This window comes from Chrysochloris asiatica, unplaced genomic scaffold, assembly GCF_000296735.1.
Source record: "Chrysochloris asiatica unplaced genomic scaffold, ChrAsi1.0 scaffold00112, whole genome shotgun sequence".
Classification (NCBI taxonomy): Eukaryota; Metazoa; Chordata; class Mammalia; order Afrosoricida; family Chrysochloridae; genus Chrysochloris; species Chrysochloris asiatica.
Window position 1 is genome coordinate 6,463,610 of NW_006408630.1, and position 7,768 is coordinate 6,471,377.

A 7,768-nucleotide genomic window follows, 5' to 3' on the forward strand; every position below is an offset into this window, starting at 1 on the left:
CTAAAGAGCTCTGGTAGCATAGTGGTTACAAATCCGGCTGCTAATCTCATGGTCAGCAGTTTGAAACTACCAGCTGCTCCACAGGAGAAAGATGAGGCTTTCTGCTCCCGTAAAGATTTACAGCCTCAATAATCCTGTACAGGGTCACTATGAGTTGGAACTGACTCCATGGCACACAACAACAACAACAACAACAACAACAACAACAATGGTTAGTGATCATGAATATGTCATCATAAGTTTGTTGGCTGCCTAGATCTCTTCCTTGATGAAGTGTCTATTCATTTCTTGTGCCCATTTTTGAGCTGGGTTATTTTTCTTTTTCTTGTAGTTTACTATATATTTTTAAAATGAGTCCCTTGTCTGGTGTGTCATTGCAAAATACTGTTTGCCATTCTGTGGGTTCCCTTTTTGTTCTTTTGGTGAAGTCTTTTGATGCGCATACATTTTAAATTTTTAGTATGTCCCAATCATCTATTTTGTCTACTTTTGTTTGTGTAATTTTCAAAATGTTTGGTAGTCTGTGTATTCCCTGTATTAGAACCCTCACAATTGATGACCTTCATAATTCTGGGATTCACATTTAGGTCTTTAATCCATGCTGAGTTGGGTTTTGTATAGGGCATGTGTTAAAGGTTGTGTTTCAATCTTTTGCTTATCACTTTCCTGTTCTGCCAGCACCATCTGTTAAAGAGACTATCTCCTCCCCATGCAATATACCTAGGCACTTTGTCGAAAATCAGTTGGCTGTATGTTGATGGGTTAATTTCTGGATTCTTGATTCTGTTCCATTGATTAATATATCTTTCATTGTAACAGTACCAGGCTGTTTTGACCATCTTAGCCATGTAGTAGATTTTGAAAGTCTTCCAACCTTGTTCTTCTTCTTAAGCAGTGTTTTGCTTATCCTGAATCTCTTTCATTTCCATACAAAATTTGTAAATGTCTTTTCCATCTCTTTGAAGAATGTCACTGGAATCTGGATTGGGATTGCATTATATGTGTAAATTGTTTTGGGTAGTATTGACATTTTCATGATGATGAGTCTTCCCATACAGGAACATATTCTTCCACTTTTTAAATTTTTCTTATAATGGTGTTCTGTAATTTTCTTTGTATAGGTCCTTTGTTTCTCTGGTTACTTTCATTCATAGATATTTCATCCTTTGGGTAGCTATTCTAAATGGTATTGATTTCCTAATGTCATTTTCCACACTGTCATCTTTACTATAGAGGAATTCAACTGATTTTTGAATGTTAATCTTCTATCCTGCCACTTTGCTAAATCTTCCAATAATGTCTAGCAGCTTTTTTTACTGAGTCTTTTGGATGCCTTTAATTTCCCTATCTTGCCATAAAGCTCAGGCTAAGACCTTTTATTCTTGCTGGATATTCTAGAGTAAATGGTCCTCACAAGTTAATTTTAGGGCTGTGACCCAGAGGCTGACGTCATAAGCAGCTGCCAAAGAATTTGCGCTTTGGCCCAATAGGGTGCTTTCTCTCTGTGCCATGGGAAAACTTTGGGCTCTCCACTGGACTTTTTTTGGGGGGTGGTGGTGGTACATACCTACCTGCCTGAAGGCATCCAGGTTGGGCAAAGAAGGCACAACAGAGAAGAGGAGGAAAAACTGTGCAGAATCCCCCACACCTCCTTTTGCAAATGTCAATGCATCACTTTTAGCACCAGTTCCCAGTGTCATTCTGGCTGTAGCCCCGCCCTCTGAACTCTGCCCAGGTTGGGTGGCCAAAGAACAAGTCCCATGTCTAGTGTGATTCCTAAATCACAGTATTTTCCTTTATACCATGATTTTTTCCACTGGCATGTGTGGGAAACTAACACCCTACACCATATGCCAGATCCAGAGCTCTGGTGCTGTTCCGTGAAAGCAGCTTCTCTGGGTTTTCAGTGTCTTCCCCACAGAGCCTGTCCTACTTGACTCCTGACTCTGACTCAGCCAACACCCTTGGCTGTCTGTTGAATCTTGGTTTCCCTTACCTACTATTGTAAAATAGACATTTGAAGGGGAGAGAAAGGAATAGGCGGAAACATCACCATAGAAAGACTATAAGTCTGTCTTCTGCCTATAACTGATTGGAATACCTAAAATGGGGCTAGAACTTGCCCAGTGAAGGAGGCGTCCTGTGGAGCTTTTGCATTGCATAAAACCATAGGTGGAATCCTGATCCCCATCCAGAATCTTTTGAGGTGGGAAATTTCCACTTGAAAGGACAAGCAGACCAGCCTGGAGCAGCTAGAAGAAGAGAGGATACTTCTTGCAAGAAAGATCAACAGGAAAAATAGAAAACAGTAACAGCAGTCTGATTGACTACTACAGGAACAAGTAAATTGTTCCCCTAGGAGCCGTCATGGCAAGTGGTCGGGTCCTCTTAGGTCAAACCCCCTTCCAAGAGTAGGACTCAAGGGAACTACAAGAGCAGGCATGTGGTCTTGCTGCTGACCACACTGGTCACCTATAAAGGGAAGTGGGGGATAAACATCAATGAAGTTGTGAGCTAAGTCTGACCACGTTCAATACAGGGTGCGAATATGGCTTGGCTGTATGGTCAGACCTGCTGTCTCTAGTTTGATAAGGCAGAAATAAAGGTTTCTGCCCAAGTAGGAGAGTCAACTTTAGGGCTAAATCCCAGAGTCAGACATCATAAGAAGCCACCAGAGGATTAGCCTATGGAGTTGATGGGGCTTTGGGCTACTTCCTCTTTGCACTGTGGTAAATTGTATCCTGTGGGCACAATGCTGGACCCTTTTTGGGGTGCACTGCCACCCACATGAAGACGCCCAGACTAGACAGAGAGTTTGGGACAGGGAGGAGCACAAGAGAGGAGGGAAAAAAAGTAAAAAACAAAACAAAACAAAACAAAAAACCAGTAACACCTCTTTTTCCACAAGTCACTCAGTGGCTTTCACTCCGTATCTGATGGACTGTGGCCCCACCCTCTGACCTCCACCAAGACTGAGAGCCAAGGCTGCATCCCAGTTGATTCAGATATTGCATTTCTTTTAGCCCCAGCCAGATTTCTCCACTGGTAGGCACCCAAAACTATTTCCTCTTACTTTATATTAAATCTAAAGCTCCAGGATTGTCCCAGCAAAGCTCTTTCTCTGGCTTTTCCACACCTCCTCTGAGGAGCCTCCATTGATTGTCTTTACTTATCACACCCTCAAACTCACTTAAATATACTCTTCAATACTAACCAGTACTTCACTAAGTGCCATCACACCACGCAGTTTTTAGCAGAAAGGTGTTAGGTTTTTATATCTTTACTTAAAAAAAAAAAAAGATTTAAACAGAATTCTCCTTTTAGCAAATCAATAAGATAGATTTTTGTGGCAAAACTTCTTTTCCACACTTGGCTGCAGTAATTTTAAAGATGAAGTATTATTTAATGGGAGCTATGAGTCCTTGTGTGCCACTGTAGGATAAACAATGGACTGAAAGATGGTTCAAATTGCTCCTTGGAAACCCCATAGTTAGAAGTGGCTAGATGGCACTTAACAATAACAATAACATAACAGAAGAAAATGATCCCTGGTTGCATAATGGATTAGGTATTGGACTGCTAACCAGAGTGGTTCAAACCCATTAACTGCTCCCAGGGAAAAGGATGAGACTTTCTGCTCCTGTAAATATGGACAATCTTGGAAACCCTAAGCACCAGTTCTACTCTGTTCTATAGGGTCACTATGAGTTGGAATTGATGACAGTGGTTTTGTTTTTTGTTCGTTTGTTAATTGAAGAAAATATTCTTGGTGATTCTGTGGTTGAGTATTCAGTCGCTAATTGAAATATGATTAAAACCTACGAGTAGCCTGGCAGGATGGACTTCTGGTATGGCGTTGCCAGTTAATGCAGTGAACTGCAACAACTGTCTGGCCACTAAGGCTGGCAGTTCTAACTCACCAGCTGCTCCTTGGAAACCCTGTACAGGGTCGCTATGAGTTGGATCCCAACTCAATGGCACTTAACAACCACAACAAGCCTGGCAGGATACTTTATAGGGCAGTTGTACTCCATCATATGGGGTTACTACGAGTTGAAATCAACTTAACAGCAGTGAGTTTGATATTTGTTAACAGAAGCATTGGTAATTGGCATAGAAGCAAAACTAACCAGTTATACATGTTCTCATTTTTCTCATAAAGACTTGAACTTTTTGCATACAAAGTTTTCAAGTGGCATAATTACTCAAAGTATGTTAAGAGATCATTGTTTTAGAACATTTGAAAATGTTGCTCTTATTAAATGTATTTCTTTGTCAAAAAGGTATACCTTTCTTTAACTTTAACATGAAAAATACATAGGTAACTTTACTTCCTTGGTGGAAGAAATAGTTATGATCATGATTCTGCTGAATGAATTTATTGACCACGAGGAAAACTAAAATATGCTGTAAATTTATTTAGATTGATTCACTGTAGTATAATACACTATTAAAGTAAAAGCTGTATTTCTTTAAATATTTTGATGTGGTTTGCAAGAGGGAGGTATAGTTCTACACCCCTGCTGACTGTGAATAAAGTAGGAGACACTGTATATATAGCATTTTCTACTGGAGCCTAAACTTCTGGCTATATTGCCATCAAAGAGAAAAAAAAAAATACAAAAAGAACTTGAAAACGAATAAAAAGACATGAATTTTCTACTTTCCAGGGTATTAAAAAAGTATTAAATATATCAATCAAAGCCAGAAATCTGTTTTAGAAAATGCTTTCATCCTATGGATGACTTATCTCACAACTAATAGTGTGATCACTCTTTTTACCCTTGTTACTATCAGAAAGATAGCAGTTGTTTCTAATGGTGGTGATATTTTTTATACTGAGTATGATTCCTTGCCAGTGCACCAAGAACTAAGAAACAAGTTGTCTGGCCAAGGTTAATACCTAGTTTATGGTCTCAGAGAAGGATATTTCATGAGGCTTTATAACCACAGACATTTTCTATAGCCTCATCTGCTTGAAACACTATCAATGACTAACTATCAGAAAGTACAATTCATTTCAATCTGCCTACCATGTGTTGGGTACTGCCGGTGCAGAGAAAAAAATACAAGCATAAAGGAAACATACAGCAGGAACACAGAAGGGAGAGAGAAAAACATAATGAGCCCCAGGATGTTGGGGGTTCTCAAACTGGAAGGCAAAGCACAAGTTGATATCTCATGAGGAAAACTAAGTCAAAAAGTCAGAGGTGTTTTATAATTACTCCTGTCTCAGAACTCCAAATCCTAATGACTAGAGAAACCTAACACTCTCAGATTGTCTATTTCTGGGACTTTAACTCTTTTGCCCACTAGTATTGCCTTGTTCCTTTCTTGCATTTTCCAAGAGGAACAGAAAGAAAGAAGGAAGAAAGCAAAGAGGAAGGTGACTAGAAGGTTAAGGACTATAATAAATGATGGGGAAGGTGCAATTATGTACAAGCTAAGACTACTATGGCATTGCGATATTTAAGCAGCAATCTGAAGGATGCACTGGAGTGAAATTCATAGCTACTAGAGGAAGAGGATTGGCATCAATGGAGAGCACAATGAGTATGAAGAGTCTGAGATACAGTGCATCTGTTCTTGTGGTTCTTATGTTTTAGGGGGTTAGGTGTGGTTTGTCAGAAAAAAAAAAAAAATTGTTAAGTACTATGGAGTTGGTTCCAATTCATAGCGAACCTGCATAGGGTTCCAGAGGAGCAGCTGGTGAGCTTGAACCACCGATCTTGTGGTTCAAACTGACTTTGCAGTCCAGCACAATGCCACACCAGGACTTTGAAAAAATAATGCCAAGGAAGTTTATAGAAATTTCAGGCTAAACAAACAACAGATAATGTTTCTCCTTGATGTGATGGAAATAAACAAGCGACAAGCTACTTTTTGAAGAACTTTTATTGTTAAGTGTTGTGGAGTGGATTCTAACTCATATGGGTTCTCATAGCAACTCTATATAAGGCTTCTGAGGAGTGACTTGTGAGTGAAACATCAACTTTGTGGTTCAAACGACCTTGAAGTCCAGTGTTTATCCTACAGTGCCATACTTTTTAAAGAACTCCCTTTTTGAAAACTTGGGGGTTTGAAATCAGCAAGTTGGTTTTATATGCAATTTGTATTCAAATTATGTCTGAAATTCTGAATGCTGTTTAGATATGCAAATGAATTGTATAAGTTTGTGTCTTGAGATCTAAGGAAATAGCCAGTCTCTAGATTTAACTTGGAAGCCCTCATAATATAGATGGATTATAAGCTTTGGTATAGACTAAAGAGATTGCACATAGTGAGTTTATGGCCCATGCTAAGCCCTGAGATTGTCTGAAGATATATAAAGCTTTGAAAGAGGAGGAGGTTCAAGCAAAGTACAATAAGAAGCGGAAGCCAATCACGTAAGAGAAAAATTAAGAGAGGATGGTATTTCAGAGTACCTATGAAAAAAGTGTTTAAGACATAAACTATTAAATTCTGCTTGAAGTGTAGAGTAAAAGATATGAAATGACCACTGGAATTGGCAATAGCAAAATGCATTGACCTTGTGGGGGAAATGATTTACTTAACACATGTGTTGGTTACAATCTCCGATACCCATTTGGGAGACTTTTAATCCGAAACTATTCATCTTTATCTTTCACACGTGGAACTTTCAATGTTGTGTTATATATTTACCCAACTTTTCTCATCTTATAAGGCAAGGAGATCCCTATGACTATGTCTCCATGGCACATTAAAAAAAAAAAAAAAAAAAAATATATATATATATATGTATGTATGTATGTATTTAACTCTCAGTTTTCATGGCAGATAGAGGTACTTGCACTCATATGCATGACACATGTAATGAGGACAAGTGAATCAGCACTTTCACTCAGTTCCAAGCCACTCAAATGGTACTTTCTATCACCTCCTACTCTTCAACACAGCCTACCCTCTCCAGATCGCTCTGCCATCTGGAACTTTCAGCCCATGGAGAACACAACTGCCTGTTTCCTTTGGGATTCTGCTTTGGGGTGAAGGGCATCTTATAATTCCCTCATCATTTGCATTTTCTTCATATCTATATTTAAATGTTACAGAGAGTTGGCTCATAAAATGTATAGTATTATTTAAGCACATTTTTGGGGATACTCGAGTTTCATTAATCTTTCAAACTCAGAATATATTAGAGCCAATACCTTTTTTCTACACTTACTTAAAAGGAATTTCAGGTTTCTGATCATTACTTTTATATTCAAGCTTAAATTATGAACACTTGGTTTGCAGAAGGCTTCTGTTTACATTGGGAGCCCTAAGTCTATTTTGAGTCCAAACAGAAAATTAACCTTCACTGAATACTCTCTGACCATTAACACAGTAATGTAAAATCTTTTCCATTAAGAAGAGCATGTTAAAAATAGATTGCTGGGATCCCCCTAGCCAGTTTAGGGAAGGGCAGACTCGCCTCTCAGGGATTTTCCAGGGTCCTGGTGTGGTGAAGCAGGATAAAGCACTAGACCACACAGTTGGTTTGAACCACTAGGTCAGCCTTTCAAACTCAAGAGCTGCTCCTTGGAAACGCTATACATGGCCACTATAAGTCAGTCTGTCATTTTGTCATAGTGTGGTGGCTTGCATGTTGCTATGATTCTGAAACTTTTGCCACAGGTATTTTAAATATCAGCAGTGTCATCTATGGTGACCAGGTTTCAGCTGAGCTTCCAGATGAACACAGACTAGGAAGAAGGAGAGAGAGACTACTTTTTAATACTTTGTTGTTGTTGTTGTTGTTGTTGTT